At 40.3% G+C, this 19,523-nt stretch overlaps 1 protein-coding gene across 1 annotated transcript in view; it reads left to right on the plus strand.

The window, feature by feature from the left end:
- CACNA1I (calcium voltage-gated channel subunit alpha1 I) overlaps window positions 1–19,523 on the plus strand; it is a 176,897-nt gene that overhangs the window by 48,378 nt on the left and 108,996 nt on the right. The window lies entirely within an intron of this gene.

The raw sequence follows: 19,523 nt of genomic DNA on the forward strand, positions 1-19,523 counted from the left end.
TTACACTTGTCCTTAAATGATCTCTTGTTGGAAGTATGGGATGAAGAGTTCAGTGGTAGATTACATCAGGTTTTTTAAAGAACAGTAAACACTGAAAGTGGATCACCAGAACAAAACAACTGTGAAAAGATGAACTGAATTGGCAATAAAATGGTAAAATTAGGTTGGTTCATGACTACAATCATAAATCCTCAGCTACATGTCGAAGGCTCGTGTGGTGATAAACCAGAAAAAGAGACATGAAATTACAGTGAATAATTGGAGCTTGTCTTTTGTAAATGAGAAATGGCCTCTTTTCATCATACTTTGGCTTCCTTTTATTTTTTTTTAAATTAGGATATCAGGGCCATTGTATTCCTTTAAATGGGATTTTGTTACAGCTATGGGTTTAGATGTGGAATGTTGAGTTAATTTATTTAAAACTCTGAGCTTTTTGCTGATAATTGTATTGGAGAAGAAGTTACTTATTTGATTTGCCTATTCTTAAGAGATGTTTCAGAAAGCTTTAGAAAGCTGCCATTATTCTGTAATAACATACCCATTCTCGCAAGACCTGGGGAAGATCTCGGAAGTTTTCTGAAGGCTTTCTGAACCATTGCAACAACAGGCTGCATGATTTAGCAACTGAATGGCACATGTATCTGGAATTGAGATGGCAGTAGGGATGGGGATTGCTAAGGACTTTAGTGATGTGACGTCTTGCTTTATTACCACATCATTTAGCAACAAAAATTCAGGTCTAAATTTTGGTGGTGAGTTGAGGATTATCTCTATAGTATATTGGTTTGATTCTTTATTATATCTTTATAAGTTCACATATAAATAGATTATGGAAAGATATTTGGGAAAGAAACATAACTCATATTTATTCTTGGCAGATCAAGACTCTCCTTTCGGGGAAATGTGGAATTAGCATTCAGTATGAATATGTAAATACATATTCAAACTAGATGCATGTCAGAGTCCATGCAAGTGAACTTCTCTAGGATTTGCATAATAGGGTATGATCTCTGAGAAGTTCTTCTCCGTAGCAGTTCCTCAGTGCAATTTGTTTAGCAGGCAAACCCAGAAAAGAGTCTCCAAATTGGGCTGTGTGAGGAATGATTTTCAAGTATTCCACCTTTAAGCTCTGAGGGGTTTTTGAAGCTAAAGTTATTTATTTAAATTTATCATAATAACATTCATTGTAGCATGATGTTTATAGTAACTATTTTATGAAGTGCATGAAATGATCTGGAAAGTTGCTATCTGATTTTAGTTAAACCAAAATAGTTACAGCCTGTTTTATTGAAGGATAAAAATATGGACTCAAATATACACTCCAAGTCATTTATATTCTAACTGGCTGCTGTCTTTCAAGGACTTTATGAGGGAAGCTTTGGTTTTTTTAAATAGTTTCTCATCCATTAAAAGCTGCAGAGAGATGTTGTCTTGACATTATCCATTCAAAAAAGTGATGTATATAAAAATATGGACAGAAAATATTCCTGACAACTACTCCCTCGTCCTCGTCCTCCCCCTCCTCCATAGGATGTAATAATGTACACTATCAATTATATGAATACTGTATCTGCAAATGCATGCAAGATGTACTACTGTGTTTTCATGTTGTACGTGTGTATATATCTAATATGTTCTTGTATAAATAAAACTGGTATTAGTATAGTTAACTTCTTCAACCTGGTGGACTCCCAAGTGTATTTAGCACCCAGATGTAACTCACAGAACTTCCAGATTTTGACCACATGATCTAGGAATTATGGGGATTGCAGCAAATCTATACAGACAGCATTTTATTCAGTAAAGATTACTGCATATTTAATAATATAATTTTATTAAATTTATTAGAGCATAAAATACAAATTAAAATGAAAATAGTGGGAAAATGGAAAATGGGAAAGAGAGACGTGTAGTATGAAGAGGAAAGAGAGAAAAAAAACATTAACTTCTGGTTCAGTTCTATAGAATGAGCATAATAATGTTATAGCCTCACCTTTTAACTTTCCATACTCAACATACCGTATATACTCGAGTATAGGCCGACCCGAATATAAGCCGAGGCACCTAATTTTACCACAAAAAACTGGAAAAGTTATTGACTCGAGTATAAGCCTAGGGTGGGAAATGCAGCAGCTACCGGTAAATTTCAAAAATAAAAATAGATACCAATAATGTTTTTGAATATTTATTTCAAAGAAAAACAGTAAACTAGCGGTGTATTCAATGAAATACTTCACTCACCTCATGATGCTGATGTCCCGCTGTGATGATGATGTCCCGTGCAGCCGCGGGAGCGATGTCCCGCCTCCTATGACACACGGCATAGTGATTCCTATCATTGGATCACTGTACCAGAGGAGGTGGGACATCGCTATGTGGCTGCTTGCCATAACAAGGAGGAGGTGGGACATCGTTGCAGAGCGGCAGGAGGGGGAGGAAGGGGAATCGTAAGACAGCCCTGCATTACATTAGAACGTGAGGAGGGGGGATGGTGCGGTGCGCGCTGCGCGGCAAACTGACACAGAGGGAGGGGAAACTCACAGGGGCACCGGGCCATTCACGACCGTCACCCAGCGGCATGGCCCCGCCCCTTTTTCTCCTCCATTTCGGGCAAATTTTTCACTGACTCGAGTATAAGCCGAGGCGGCTTTTTTCAGCCCAAAAAGTGGGCTGAAAAACTAGGCTTATACTCGAGTATATACAGTATACTAGCCATTTCTATAACAAACAAAAAAAAACCCACTCTTGTCATAATCATTAAATCTCAAAGTTAAAGTTAAGATTTTTTTAAAATGGGAAATAATTTGGAAGCAGCTTTAAAGCAAAACTAATACACATAAAAGCATGCTATTGAAAGGGCCATTCCATGGAATTTGGAAAAACTAAATACAATAAGCCAGCAAGCAGTGAGGGACATGACTTCTGATGTCTTGCACAACCCCTTGACATCCTACGATCTAAAATATTTTAGACTCTCTCTAGAAATAAATGTTAGATAATAGCCATAGTTTTTTTCCCCATTTTCCTTTTGTTCTAGTTAATGCCACTATAGGTCTCTGTATGAGAGATTAATATGAGTCAGGCTCCACAGGGTAACTGAACTATTAGGATTTCCTGGGCCATAATGTAATAACATTGATGCTTTCATTTTATAGAGCTGCTTGCATATTTAAACTAAGTATTTAGAATAGAATAACAGATTCGAATGGGACCTTGTATGTCATCTAGTCCAACCCCCTACTCAAGCAGGAGACCCCATACCATTTTATTATGTTCTCTCCAGGTTATGTACAGGCCAAGGAAAACTGATACATTTTTATTAAAATGATTATGGAAGGAAGAATAGGGGAGAAGTTTATGAAACAGAGTATTATCTGTTTTATCTCTGCTCCTTTTAAATACTGCCTTTTTTCACTGCATGGAATTTGTGCAGACTATACAGAACTATAACTACTACACAGTGGGGATTTTACTGTGTTACTTATCAACTCTGATCAAATAATGATAGTAGTATTTGCATAACTATGCATCACACAGACGTTAGCAAGTTAATATTAACCATTATTTGCATATCATGCAGAAAAGCAGGAGATTTTTTTTCCATGCTGAATGGCAAACTGCAGGCTTGCATTCTACACTTCATTAGTTTTTATTTGAAAAATAAGTTTTATCTTTGAAGAGATCAATTTTGCCCTAGTTTTTTTTCCTAATCCTATCTTTATTACTTTATAAGAACTCAAAGTGGCAAACATGCATTATACTTCTACACCCTCCTGCGAAATGTGTTCAGAATAATGGAAATACCAGGACATCTCATTTCCTCATGACAAAACTTATATAAGTAGTCCTTGACTTACGACTATAATTGAGCCCAAGATTTCCGTTGTTAAGTGAGATATTTGTTAATTGAGTTTTGCCCCATTTTACAAACTTCTTGCCTCAGTTGTTAAATGAATCACTGCAGTTGATAAGATAGGGACCTTCTAGTACAACCCATGGCATGAGATGCTATATGATTCTGAACTTTCTTTGGGCTTCATGGGATGGATACACATGATCATAGAAAAAATACAGAATAATAGAAGTGGAAGGAATTCCAGCAGTCTTCCAGTCCAACCCTCACTCAAGCAAGAGATCCTATACCAGTGATAATTAAGCATTTCAGTATGAGTGCTTAAACTGGAGTGTGCGCCGAAGCACATGGAACCCAGAAGAGAGTGTGGCGGCCAGCTGCTCTTCCAGGTTCTGTCACGCACATGCACTCCGGGCCAGCTGTCCAGCGTACATGCATGCACCGTAACCTGGAAGAACAGCTAGCGACAGTGTGCGTACCCACAGAGAGGGCTCTGCATGTCACCTCTGGCACACATGCCATAGGTTCACCATCATGGCCCTATACCATTTCAGACAAATAGCTGTCCAATTTCTTCTTAAAAACTTCCAATGGTGAAGCATCCATAACTTCTGGCATCACTGGTTAATTGTTCTCACTGTCTCCTTAATTCTAGGTTGAATCTCTCCTTGATTGGTTTCTATTCATTGGTTCTTGTCCTGTCTTTGGATGCTTTGGAGAATAAGTTGACCCCTTCTTCTTTGTTGCGGCATCTCAAATATTGGAAAACTGCTGTCACCTCTAGTCTTCTTTTCACTAGACTAGACATACCCAATCCTGCAACTGTTCTTCTTATGTTTTAGCCTCCAGCCCCTTAATCATCTTTATTGCTCTTCTCTGCACTCTTTCCAGATGAGTAGATCCACCATGAGCGAGCTTATGCATTGGTCTATAGCAAGGGGTGTCAAACTCCTGTCATCTCATTGTCACATGACATATCACGGTATTTTCCCCTTTGCTAAAATGGGGCGGGGTGGCCAGCACATGACGCATGCGGCCTACAGGCCACGAGTTTGACACCCCTGCTCTATAGTATTGCTACCCCTTTCAGAATCAGAAATGTAAGCTCTACTTACGATCTTTGTAAAAGAATGTCAGATGTTTATTATCTTTCTCTTTGACAGCACATTATGATTTATATGAGTTGTGTGCTTTGGAGCGGCCTCACACATTCTTTTAAGCCCAAAGTCTCACTCTTGGGAGTCTGTGCCTAAAGACTGTAGAAAAGCAACACTGGTAGAGTAATAAGTGTGTGTCTATCGGAGTGGGGGATTTAGACATGTTGAGTCAGTTTCCATGTTTAGTTTATCGAATTCATACACTTTGTCATACTGAAGTTGACATTAAGAAGTTGATACAGACAGAATAATTATGTATCTAGCAATTAATAGATGACTGGTGATATTGACAAATCTAAAGTATTTTCAGCTCTGAAAAAGAACAGTCATTCACGTTTTTTATATTGATTCACAATGTTTAGATGTGCAGTGTATATTAATTTTATGACAAATTGTAATTCAAAATGTTTCAACATTTCCTAAAATTTGCCATATTTCATCCTGGACCAGGAAACCATTTTACAAATTAACATGATCAATACTCCCAGAATATATTTTTTGTCTATTTGCATCAAAAACCACTTGAACATACACCCCCCCCTCCCCTCCCCCCCCCGCGGTGACAGTCATTCACAGCCCAACTTTTTTCTTTCCTTCCTCATTTTTAGGTCTCTAAGCCACATCTTCTCATTACAAAATTCAGGGATCTATTACAATACCCATGTTCACTTTTAACTTTCCCCATTTTAAGTCCCCGCTGTTCTCCTTGTCGCCCACATATACCATAAGTTCCAGCTAAGGTAATGTTCCGTGTATGTTTAAAATTGTATTTGTATTTGTATGTTTTACTCTTAAAAAAATGTATAACTAATAAAGATTACTTTAAAAAAAAAACCACTTGAAAACTACAATATTCACAAAATATAAATTCAGTACAGTCCATGGCAATATGACCTATGTTACCTCAACCTGACAATGAATTAGAATACACATGGAAACATAGATTTTTGGTAGTCCATTATTCATGTTGATTCATGTTTGTTTTGAAGAGTGACATCATATATGATTAATAAGAACATTGCTCACTTTATTCCAATTCCAACTCTTTCTCCTTCCCACCTCTATTTTACTTCTTCCAATAATCAAAGCTATTTTGGAATATCCTGATGCATGTCTCTGTTACAGAATTTCAGGGATCTTTTGGGATTCCTCAGCTTTTCTGTAGTCACCTTTACCTGGCCATTCCAGTCTATCTAATTCATAGTTGATTATTAAAATGCAGCCCTAAGTAGTAGAGGAGGCAATGGGTTGGTATGTAAGATTTCTGCCTAGCCACTTATATAGTAGTACCAAAAGTGATTTTTCAAGAGGCAACTGGATTTTCTGGTTTTCTTTGAAGATGTTTTGCTTCTCATCCCTCTCTCTACCGAGGGGGAAGGCTACAACATCATCTATCTCCAGTCTACAACACAGTCTTTTCATCAGTTCCAATAAGGCTTCACACCCACTTGCACTACTCAGGTGATCCTGATAACACAGATAAACATCCAGGTGGCCTTAACAACTCTCTAAAAGGATGCAAATGACCAGCTATCTGCAGGAAGTATAAATCCTTCCATACCCCACCATCCACCCAGAGCTTCTTGGATGAGAAGTGAAATGTCTTCAAAGAAAAACCAGAAAGTCTATTTGCCTTTTGAAAAAGCACCTTTGGGACAACCATGACCTGGATGACTGAGAATCTCCTTAGATATATAGTGCCTAGTAGCATAGTCTGACATTCTGCTTGGTCTTCAAAGGGAGAATCTTTGTCTCGATGTACCCACAATATCTAGTGATACTACGGTAGTAGATGCTGAGAAATCCCAAGTTATATAGAAATACAATAAATACTTCTTGCAAAACCATCCCAATCTCAGTTGGGTGTGCTTAGTATACATGGAATACAAAGAGGAGATTGAAATGGAAGGGGTGGGGGAATAGACTGCAGAATCTGAGAAAGAAAATAAAGCATTGTTTCCTTCAGAGACATCACATCCTGCTTTACATCAAGAAAGTTTCTTAACAGCCCTGAGATATAGACTCTTTTCCCCCATGAAAATCAGTAGAAATATAGACTTTTTAAATAGCCAGATCTCAGTCTCAATATGCTTATTATTTATCCACTTTCTCATCCAAAAGGACTTGTTCTCAAGAAATAGCAGCAAAAAAATCCCAAAAAACATCCAAGAGTTCCTGCTCTTTCTAAAATAATTATTAATTAAAGCAAAGTATGTAATTTTCTTTACAAAGCTGCTAATGGCAGTGTATTTTATTATTGAAAGAAGAAAAGACAGAAATAATGATTTCACAATTTGGGGATTCAAAAGAGCCAAAGGTGATGGGGAAAAGAATAAGATGATAATTATACAATAGAAAGAAGGGTAAAAAGCATAACTATGGTTTTTGTTCTTTTTCATTTCTTATCCCTTTTTATTATTATTTTTACTGTATCAAAAATGTGTGTGTGTGAATTGTACCTTACCATCTTCATAATAGAAGGACGATGGCTGGGAGAAAGTGACCCTTACAATAGCCTTTCAATGACAATACACTCAGCATCATTACCAAGTGCCTATACTATTAATCAGAAACTCTGCAGGTTGGGTTGAAGATGACACAACTTTGCAGAGGTTAATGCAGCTTGGTAGTTTTATTTGTTCTTACCCAACAGAGAAGGCTGTGCTGAGAAATTATTCAGGCAACGGTGCCATGTAGTTCCACAGCGAACAATGCTGCAAATTGGATAGCCAGGGTGAAAGAGAAAGCTGTTTGCCATAACTCTGTGGTATCTACACAGAGATACAGCTAAAGATTGCAGCTTTAGTTTGGGTTTTCAGGTAAAAAAAATAATGTGTGCTGCACAGTTCTCAGCAGGAGTCAAATTTTTATAAAAGTTACTTTTTAGACAAGGATGGGAGTCTACAAAGCTAAAATGGCAGCTTCAATTGTGCGGTTGCAATCACCAATGTTGGTTTTTGTTTTTGCCTTTTACAATCCTGCACCTCCTTCAGATGCCTTTGACTTCAGATAACTTCTCAGTATTTTAGCTCTTCAGTTACATTTATTTTACTTCAAAAAAAAAATACAGGAAGTTAGAGACCTTGAAAAACTATTGGTGTTTTTTTTTCTCCCCTTTTGATTTGCAAAATACACTCCTATTAGGTATATATGGCAATATTTTGTTGCAGAGCTTTATTTGTTCTTCCTACATTGTTTAAATTATGCCACCTTAGTGATTTATGAATATTAAAATGAACAATGTCCTTTTAGATCAGGAACAAAAAGCAGACTGAAAAGCAGTAATACATATTTTTACTACTTTCTCCTCTTAGTCACATCAATATCCGTATAGCACTAATTTCCCTAGCTTACATTCCCTGCATATAAACAGAGAGTGTTTCTGGTGATATTTTTAGCTTTTCTGATCAAAATGTTGTTTTTGTGAGAATTGATGAAGTAATTTTGTTCCCTGGGTTTTTATAAGACAACCGCCACATCAACTGGAAAATGGCATGATGATTGTGTCTGAAAAAGCATACGAAATTAGAAATAGCCTGAGATGGGAGCAGGTGCCTAGCTAGACGTGGCACAGATTAACAGTGGAACATTTCAGCCCTTTCCACAAATTTTGTTTAATGCCTTCATTAATAATCTTCACAAAGAAGTCAGGCTTATTAATGACATTTGCAGATGGTGCCAGAATTGGACAGACCACAGATATTAATGAAGACAATAGAAGAATATAAGCGGATGTAGTAAGAATAAGAAGTGAATGAACTGAAATTTTTAAAATTACAGTGACTATATACACCCAATGCACCAAACTATACTATGGTTTAGAGCAAGGGTGTCAAACAGGATTTCTTTGAGGACCAGATTAGCACTGTAGTTCTCTGTGGGCTGGGGGAGGGAGGGAGATGGGGTAGATGCCTCCTGCAGAACTCTGCTGGCCAAAATGGGGCATGGGGGACCCACAGCCCCCCCTGTGCCCCATTTTGGCTGCCAGAGGCACTACGGGCCAATCTTTTGCCATTTCCAGGCCGGCCCTCTGGGACAGATTTAAACACCCCACAGGCTGAATGCAGTCCACGGGCCTTGAGTTTGACTTCGCTTAGCAGTTTATTAAAAAGAATAAAATAAACTAGATTTGCCATTGTAGTCTGTTGAACCTGTAGGAAAATTCTTCATTAGATAATGCATAATATTAACCAAGATGTTATAAACCAGGTGAGCAGAAGATGTACAACAGAGAAATATGTGCCCGTATCAGTTCAGACCATTGAATTTGTTTGTTTACCAACTACCAAAAACATATGTGGATTACAGTCATAAAAGCATCACAATAAAATGTAAAAGTCAGAATACAATTTAAATAGAAAATAAATGATAATAAACTTTATGATACAATGGAACTCATACACAACAGTCTTGCAAAACTATACCATTGTGGCAGATTTTTAAAAGAGTGTAAGATTACATAAAGTGGGGAATAGTAGTGGTTTGGAGCCCAATTTGGCTTTCATCTATTGGAAACCTCCAAAAGGCCCGATTCATTGTTCTACATGGATGAGGTACTGGTTTTAATGGTTAAAATTCTTTGGAGCAAATCTGGAAATGTCAATGCAGGGCCCACAATATAGACACATGGGTATATTGTCTTTCACATACTGTATCAGTACATGGGTATTTGCCAATTGCAGTTCTGGAGTAGTTTTCAAAGATAGCCCCATGCAAAATAGTAGTGTAGTAGTCACAATGAAACAGGGATATATTATGGACATCAAATAATTTCACTTGAGATCTACTGGGTAGCCCATATTTCACTATTTAATGAAATACTTTGTCAAAGACTCCAGTGAGTTCTACATACACCAAGACTATAGCACTACCCTAATCTATAAAGCTAGTAACTTTATGAATATTAGCTTATCTCATCTTATTAGTCAATGTAATTTGTTGTAAAAACATTTTTTCCTGTTGATGATAGCATGCTTTCCCAAATAGTCCCCAATATGCTTCAAGATTTGCCCATCACAGAAAATAAACTTTCAGTCTGCAGTTTCCTCTGACCCCCTTTTTGAAGAAAGGGGTGACATTTGTGCTCTCCTCAGTGACATGCAGTGAGGTTCGTGGCTGGTGAGGCAAGCGGGCAAAAGCCGCCCTATGTCTGCCAGCACCAGCCACCCCCGAAGCCCTGACGCATCCCGCTCTATGGCGTGGCTTTCTGAAAGCTGCCCCTGAAGCCCTGACACATCCCGCTCTATGGCTGCTGCGTCCCCCATAGAGCGGGATGACGGCCATAGAGCGGGACGCATTGGGGCTTCGGGGGCAGCTTTTGGAAAGCTGTGCCGGGGCTTTGATGTGGCTTTCTGAAAGCTGCCCCCGAAGCCCTGACACGTCCCGCTCTATGGCCGTCATCCCGCTCTATGGTGGACGCAGCGGCCATAGAGCAGGACACGTTGGGGCTTTGGTGCGGCTTTCTGAAAGCCGTGCCGGGGCTTTGGTGCAGCTTTCTGAAAGCCATCCCCGAAGCCCCGATGCGTTCCGCTCTATGGCCGCTGGGTCCGCCATGGAGCGGGACGACAGCCATAGAGCGGGACGCATCAGGACTTTGGGAGCAGCTTTCGGAAAGCCCCCCAAAGCCCCGGTGCGGCTTTCCGAAAGTACCAGTGAAGCCCCAAAGCCCCAGCGCCAGCCTGGTGGCTTCCTACCAGACTCCCATCTACGAGCCAATGCCGATCCACCCGGCCTTCTCACACCCCCTGGCTGCTGCAGCTGTCCCACGGCGTCAATCCACAGCCCCGGGCTGAACCAAACCGGGACACTCAAGCTGCGGCAGCAGCAGCGGGGGCCACTTGAGCAGCCATGATTCCCCCCTCCCCAGACAGACAGCCCACCCAGCCCATTCCTCCCCTGGCGTGGCGAGCTCCAGCGGGCTGGATGCGGGTGCGAGGGGCCTGGCAAAAGAAAGAAAGTGCCAGCCTGCCAGCAGAGGCGGGTAAAAGACCCACCTCTTCTGGCGAGCTGCCCCTCTTCTCAAACAAGCTTCCCTCCCTGCCTCTCCCCCTTTCCTCTCTTCTCAAACAAACTCTCTCTCAAATTGAGAGAGAGTTTGTTTGAGTGAAGTAAAGAAACAAACACACACACACAAACACAAATTACTTACAATAAAAAATTACTTACAAATTACAATAATTTTGAATTCCTCCCCCATCCCTCTGACTCACATACCTTTTCCTGCTGTATCACAGAGGATTTCAACTCTGCTCTTCTCTGCCATGATGAAAATGTGAAAATGTAAAAAGAAAAAGGCAAGAGCTGCTGAAACCAGGCTGGGCTAGTTGCTGCTAGAGTCACCATGTGGATGACTCTGCTTAACTGTTTAAAAAAAACCTCTAAAAAAAGTGCCCTCTGCAGGCGGAGGCGAGAGAACTATGTGCCTCCTCTGCATAAGGAATCTTTTGCCTTTTAACCCTTGCTTAACTCTGCTCAAGTGATCATAAAGATAGACTAAAGGAGGCACGTGGTTCTCTCGCCTCCTCCTGCAGTTAAGCACTAAGCGGAGTCATCCACTGTGACTCTGGCAGCAACTACCTCAGCCTTTTTCCTTTTAATTTTTTTTCTTTTCATGATGACAGTGGTGAGGCCCTGTCTCCCCTGCCTCCCCTGACTGCACATCCCTGGCTCCCCTACACTTTACTGAGATCTTACTAGTTCTTCAGGATTTCTAACTAATCACCATCATCCATTACCAGGTCACCACTTTCTCCTCATAATGGACCTATACTTCCCTTGGCTTTCCTTTTATTTCTAACATACACAAAAGACATGTTTTGTTTTTGTATCTCATCAGCCTTAGTCCATTCTGAGTTTTAGCTTTTTTAAAATTGTGTTCTCATTATTTTTAGAGAGTACTTTGTGTTCTCTGATAAGATTCCCCTTTCCCCCTTTCCTATACATGTTGCTTTACTTTTTCTCCTCAGTACTCTCTATGTATCCCTGCTGGCCCCTTTAGATTTTTCTTTCTTGTGTGGACTGTTTCAATTGAGCCTATAGCATGTCATTTTATAGAATTTCCCATCTTGCCCAGATGCTTTTTCCCCTCAAAAATGATGTTAGATTTGACCTATGTTCCTTTAAGTTCATCAAAAGATGCTCTTCTAAAGCCCAGTGTGTAAAACTGAGTTTTCTTAGTTCCTTTACATCTGAATATCACAGTCAAGAATAAGAAAAATACTTTTACCCAAGGTGCCAATCATCTTCATTGCTTCAACGAGTTCTTCCCTGTTGGTAAGAATTAGGTCCAGGATAGCAGATAAGAGCTAAGTAAAGTTGTCAATGGCAGCAACAATAACTTCTGGCAGTGAAATTCCATAATGCTTTGCAAAATGCAGCTTTGGCATTATATATGCAGCTATATCTGTGTACATCAGGTGTCCAATTTCTCAACAGCCCAAACAAAATAGTTATAAAGTACAGTGCCTAGTGAATGCTAGGAAGGAAAACTGCCTGCAACAGCTTTAAGCCAATAAGATATTAGTAGATGCCAGTCAGAGGTGGTATTCAGCAGGTTCTGACCAGTTCTGGAGAACCGCTAGCAGAAATTATGAGTAGTTTGGAGAACCGATAAATACACTGACTGGCCCCGCCCCCATCTATTCTCTGCCTCCCAAGTCCCAGCTGATTGGGAAGGAATGGGGATTTTGCAGTAACCTTCCCCTGGAGTGGGGTGGGAATGGAAATTTTACAGTATCCTTCCCCTGCCACACAAACCAAGCCACACCCACCAAGCCACACCACATCCACTAAGCCATGCCCACAAAACCAGTACTAAAAAATTTGAATCCCACCACTGATGCCAGTCCTTGACTGTATCATCCTCAACGTGATGTTATGAGGTAGTATGGGTTGTCTGATCTCTAACCCTTGTGTTGGAAAAAGATAGAAAACACGACTTTAAACTGTTAGAGAAAAAAAGACATTTAGGCTGCCTCCACAGTGGAATGAGAATGAGGCAAAGGCTGCACCACAAAGATATGTCTTCTGAAACTGGTTAAGGGTGTTTCTTTGTGTCAGTTACTGAAACATGAAAATAAAATCTTATTGTATCCTTTACCAGTTCAATCTGTCATCTTAAATTTCACCTGCATTTCTGCAATCTTAGGAACAAGTTAATTTACTATTGTTAAATTCCTCACCCCTCCCCACTAACTGGGGCGGGGATTAATTGTGAGACAGTGACTCATGCAGTAAGAAATACAAGTACTGTCTCATGACAAGTACTGTCTTGTCCTTGACTTGCTAAACCAAAATAATACAACAAATTTGCCATGAAGTAATTAAACTTCAGGTTGGCTAAAACTAAAGGTGATCTTCAGCATTTACTCATGTTTACAATACAATATAATACAATAGCAGAGTTGGAAAGGACCTTGGAGGTCTTCTAGTCCCATTTACTCCCTAGGCAGGAAACCCTATACCATTCCAGACAAATGGCTATCCAACATCTTCTTAATGACTTCCAGTGTTGGGGCATTCACAACCTCTGGAGGCAAGCTGTTCCACTGATTAATTGTTCTAACTGTCAGGAAATTTCTTCTCAGTTCTAAGTTGCTTCTCTCCTTGATTAGTTTCCACCCATTGCTTCTTGTTCTACCCTCAGGTGCCTTGGAGAATAGTTTGACTCCCTCTTCTTTCTGGCTTTAATTTTAACCTGCATTTCATTCCTATATTGTCTATTGCACCGATCCTCAAACTACAGCCCGTGGGCCAGATATGGCCGGCCAATGCAAAGTATCCTGCCTGCAGAGTGGTGGGATTCAGCCCCGCCCCTCACTGTCTGTTTTATTTTCCAGCAGGCATCCACTCCAGCTGCACTTCCGATTAGTTAGTCACTGGTTGAGCTCCATTTCTGACCACACAGCTGCTGCCAAAGGTAAAGCTGAAGGGTACAGAGAAGGGCTGACTGAGGGGTGATCTCACCAGTGCAGCCACATGGTCCAGGGCTGATGGGTGAATAGGGTAAGAGTTGCTGCTGGCTTGAAAAGCAGCTGCCAGCTTGTAAAGTAGTTCTTTAAAAGTCTTTAACAACACTTTAAAACCAGCCTTTCAGGATGTTTTTCACAGCCATATGATCCAGGGCTGGTGGGTGAGTAGTGGAGGGGCAAATACAGCAAGGGCAAAGGCAAAATGGACTGCTACATTGGCCACACCTACCCAGTCACATGACCACCTAGCCATGCCCACCCAGCCAGTCCGGCCTCCCAACAGTCTGAGGGACCATGAATTGATCCCCTGTTTAAAAAGTTTGAGGACCCCTGGTAAATTGCTTAATGCCAAATACATTGCTTGTTTGCTTGAACATAAAGTTGTTGATCTGAGATCTTTAGCATTCTGTAAAATGCACATGAGATTAAACACAAATATATTGGGGTAAAAATATTCCCTAGCCCAAGTGACCGAAGAACAAAATCTTCCATATCTTTTGGGGTATAATTCTCATCATACCTTCAAGCATGAGAAATTTTCCAAAAGGGCTGGGAGATGTTGTGCAATTCATTTGAAGGATATTGGGCTGAAGAAAGTTGGACTAGGAATAAAAATAGTGGCCTGTCAGAAGTGCTAAATTATGACTCCTAGCAGTTTTAGCCACTGTGAAATATCCTGGGAACAGTAATTCAACAGCACCTGAAGAGCCATACATTTTTCATCAAAATGAAAATGAGATAATTTAGACTTTAATTAAAGACGCAGATTGGGATTATCCCCCCCAGCATGATTTCTATGTGGCCTCTGTATCTTCCAAACATAGCATGCTCAAAACTCCTCATGAGAAGGGGCAAGAAAGCTGTTATTTTCAAAAAAATTAAGAAAAAGGCAGGGAGGGGTGTAGATCTGAGAAAATACATAAAATAAGAAACTGAAGTTATTTCTGAGAGTGTTTAAGATGCTAATAATATTCTCTGCCTGCATAATATGGTCCTGTATTTCTGTGTAAACCATCTAGTTCAATTACGGATATACTAAAAGGAATAAATTCCATCAGTTGAAGAGACTTCACTTTAAAGTATTGTGCAAGAAGTAATTCCACAGACCTTGCACCAAACTGGGGTTGGACAATATCTATATGTTGTCTGATTCATAAATCATATATTTTAAATTTACTAGATTTATATTCTTTTCCATTAATGACTCTGAGCAGCTCATAGATTTGGTAATAAGGTTATAGAAATATAAATAGAATATATTTCCCAGGGGTCAAAGAGCAACTATAGTCCATATTCAGAGGTGGCTTGCTGCCGGTTTGAACCGGTTCACCTGAACCGGTTGTTCTGATTCTGCACGGTTTGGAGAACTGACAAATCGGACCACGGGCTGGCCCAACCTCCACAGTTTCTTATTTTATGTATTTTCTCAGATCTAACCCCCCCCCCTGCCTTTTTCTTAAATTTTTTGAAAATAACAGCTTTCTTGCCCCTTCTCATGAGGAGTTTTGGAAAGCATGCTATGTTTGGAAGATACAGAAGCCACATAGAAATCATGCTGTGGGGGAAAATAATCCTAATCTGTGTCTTTAATTAAAGTCTAAATTATCTCATTTTCATTTTGATGAAAAATCTATGGCTTTTCAGAGAGAGAGAGAGAGAGAGGGAGAGAGGGAGGGAGAGAGAGATCCGATCCAATTTTCGAGGGTTATATCAGGGCTGGTGGCAGTGTGCTCTCTGTGTGTGTCTCTCTCTGTCTGTCTCTGTCTGTCTTTGTCTGTCTCTGTCTGTCTCTGTCTGTCTGTCTTCTGTCTGTCTGTCTGTCTCTCTCTCTCTCTCTCTCTCTCACACACACACACACACACACACACATATACACACACAGGATCTTTCTTTCCTCCCACTGGAAACCCCTGGATTCCCGCCCCAACCCTGCCTGTCCCATACAGGTACCACCCATACAAGTGACATAGAGTTGGCCATGCCCACTCAGTCACATGACCCCACCCAGCCATGCCCATTCAGCCAGTCATTAGGGCAGAGAATCGGTTGTTAAAAAACTTGCAACCCACCACTGTCCGTATTACTGAACACTCTCCAGGAAAGAGAGAAAAACAGTACCTCGAAGCTCAAAAGCCCACTGAAACAACCCATGGGTTCCCTTTAGATAACATCCTGCAGATATCCAGGCTATGAGCCAACACAAGCATGAAAGGGGACAACCAGGACCTTATATTATATTCATAATTGGCTAGCACCCCAAACTTGATGAGCTGCTGCATTTTGGACCAGTTGCAATTTCTGGCAGTCTTCAAGGGTAGCCCCATATAGACCATGTTGCAATAATCTAAATAGAAGTGAGCAAGGGTTCCAAGAATCCTCTGAAAAACCAAAAGATTCACTAGTTGCTTAGGATCAACCAAGCAAGTAGATCTATTCTTCCTGTGGAAATTGATAGAACAAGTCAATTCCATGTCAATGACACAGCGATCTCGGCAAGATAATTAATGGAGGCAACTATCCCTCTCCTTCAAATTAAATTGCAAGTTGCATGTTTGTTTTTGTGACATTGTCATGTCATTGGTTACAGTGGCAGGGATGCCTCTGGGAAAAACTCAGCTTGTCCCTGGAGACCAACTTTTCTACCTGATAATTGCCATGCCATTTTCCCTGCCCTTAGTTCATGGCTAATCCCAGATCCAGAATGGTTCATTTCCAAGGGGGAGTGGCATCTGTCACCTCTATATATATCAGTAATACAAGACAGATCTATCCTCTCACCCACAATAAGTTTATGGATGATGAGAGATTTATGGCTGGCAATCCTGGCATTAAATAGCAGCAGCCAGATCTTGCCCTCTTTATACCTGGTCACAAATAGCAAGTCATGCTACAATGGAGAAGATGGAATTAATAATGTCAACTGCCCTTTGGGTGAAGTTTTATTAAGTGGAGGCCTCATAATATCTTCATGCAGGGTCCAGGAAATTATAATGATTAATGTTGCATAAGAAAACTCTATTTCTCAAAGAGTTAATTTGGCTTTGGGACTCTAAATGCAGTGAAAAACAATGGATGTACAAAAATGTTCTGTTTTGTAACATATGAGAAGGAAGCATGTTAAAAGGATTGGAACTTAAATATGAGATTTGTCTGTGTGTGTTAATTGCAGTTTGTGCTCCCTGGGTGCACGCACACATACATACACATACACACACATTCTCACCCTTTTCGAAATCACTTCTTTTTCCCAAGAGTTGGCACATGCTACTTGCTTCGTTGGAGATAGCTTCGGCAGTGGCAGCTGGTTAATAGAAGTTGACAGGAACTGTCTGGAGGGGACATGGATTCTCTAAAGTTGACAGAAGCTTGTCAGAAAAGGCATTGAGGCACCTCCAGAATATATTCACTTTGCCCACCATTCCAAAGGGGAGTTCAAATATTTTCCCCTCCAAAATTATACTATTGATTTTCATGGGATCAAAAGGTAGCTTCTCGGTTTCTTCTGCCGTCTCTCATGAAAGGGGGGAATTTCAGAGTATATTACATAAATAGAATATAGAATTCCTGCATCTTTCTAGTTATGAAATGGCCAAGAAAGGGGTGTGAATATCCTGTCTTTCATTGTACAATTATCTCCCCAGCGATCTGCAGCTTCCTGGCTTCTCAGGAATATTCTCAAGATATTATGAAGGAATTACTCCCTTTGAATTTTTTTCACCAGCATTGCTGCCATTTGTCTTTTCAAAAGAGTTCTGTTTTTGGACAATTTCTCCTTCTGAGAGAGAAATTCCGGAATCATCCATCCAATCTGATAGGAAAAAATTTAAAAGTCATCATTTACAAGCAGTCTTTCCAGCAGTGTGCACCATTCTTCCATTTGCACACATATTTTCTCTCAATAGTCAATGGTGAGGGAGTATATTATTAAAAAGGATGGTTCACAAACTATGACTTTGGGTACATATTTGCCAGCCAGAAACCTCCTGATCAGTGACTGATCTTCAATATGTCTCCCTGTAAGACTAGAGACCAGGGTTCAATTTCTACATTTCTGTTTCTCTCTTTTCAGAATCCACACCTGGTATCCATGCATATTTAATTCTGTGTGTGCTGTTCTTCATTGTGCCTCTTTTCATTTTGATGTCCCAGAAGCCTGTTTTGTTTGCCAAATACCGCTTCATCAGAATTCTCCTCCCTAGAATCCATACCCTTTCACACAGAATGGCTGTTTTTTTAAAAAAAAAAAATACAGCCTTAGAAAAGGTCACCGTCTCTTTCATATTCCTGCTCCTCACTGTGAGCCAGTGTGGCTCCTGCTTTGGCATTGGAAAAGGCTAAATAGAGAGGAGGGAAGGATGGAGTTCCAAATAATAGAATATAAACAGGGAGAGCTAGAAAAGAATAGCAAAGAAGATAAGCACAGTGAGGAGACGTTAGCAATAAAAAGGCTAATGGAGACAGAGTCTCTCTGTCTCTCTCATACACACACATGGACACATACACAAATCTGTCTAGCTATCTGTCTATCTCACAATGAAACAGTGGGAGAGGAAGACAGCAAAGAAACAAAGAATCATTTTACAAACCATTATTGAAAAGGTGCCTGTTGGGTCCAGACTGGTTTGCTTGCCGTCAGAATCTCACAGTTTCTGCCACATTTCAGACCAGAATGGGCATATGAGAAAAACGTGAAAATTGCTTCAAGTGTAATGTGTGAATTGTGAATCTGCTCAAAAGCAAGTAGGACAGAGTGCCCCCTAACATTCAGTTGTTATCACATTGATCTTAAGTTCTGTTATTGTATGAAAAGGAAAGAGAGCTGCACTTGTCACTCTGCTACTAACTGCAGAGACGAAAATTAATGTCATTCTGTCCAACAAAACTAATTAGCAAATATAGGCAAATATTAATTTGTTTTCATTTTCTTAAAGCTAACCTACTGTACATCAACAGCATCAGATCAGATGTCAATCAGCAAAGACCATAAATCATAAAGGCCTAAAACATTCAAAATAAAACTGTATTCTGGGGCACACTATTGTGATGGTCCCCAGAGCCTAGGAAAATAGCCAGTTCTTCATTTAGCATTGAAATATCCATGATGTAATGGCTTTGGAGGGGGAATTGCTTCGTTTATAAGCAACCTATGGTTTTCATGACCCACCAAAACTTTAGTGAAACTTGATTAAGTTGTTGTATATAATGAATGTGCTAACACTATTTTGGAGGGGGAGGGTGGCAGAAAGCACTGCCACTGGGTTTTTATTGCATAATGACATTTTTTATTACGATGACATGCTGAAACAAACCATTGAATTTTCAGAAATATAAAGGTAAAACTAATGATACCCCCTTGACACCTGGCTGAGACCATAGATCTCTGATGGCGAACCTTTTTAGCCTCGGACACACATGTACACTATTTTGTGCCCACCGCTATAATTTAATGCCCCCCGGCATCATGCCCCCTGCACATGTGCACATGACACACACACACACACCGCTGCCCTGTGCATGCGCACATGGCTTTCTTGGAGCCTGGGG

The sequence above is a fragment of the Thamnophis elegans genome, chromosome 7 (assembly GCF_009769535.1).
Source record: "Thamnophis elegans isolate rThaEle1 chromosome 7, rThaEle1.pri, whole genome shotgun sequence".
Taxonomy (NCBI): Eukaryota; Metazoa; Chordata; class Lepidosauria; order Squamata; family Colubridae; genus Thamnophis; species Thamnophis elegans.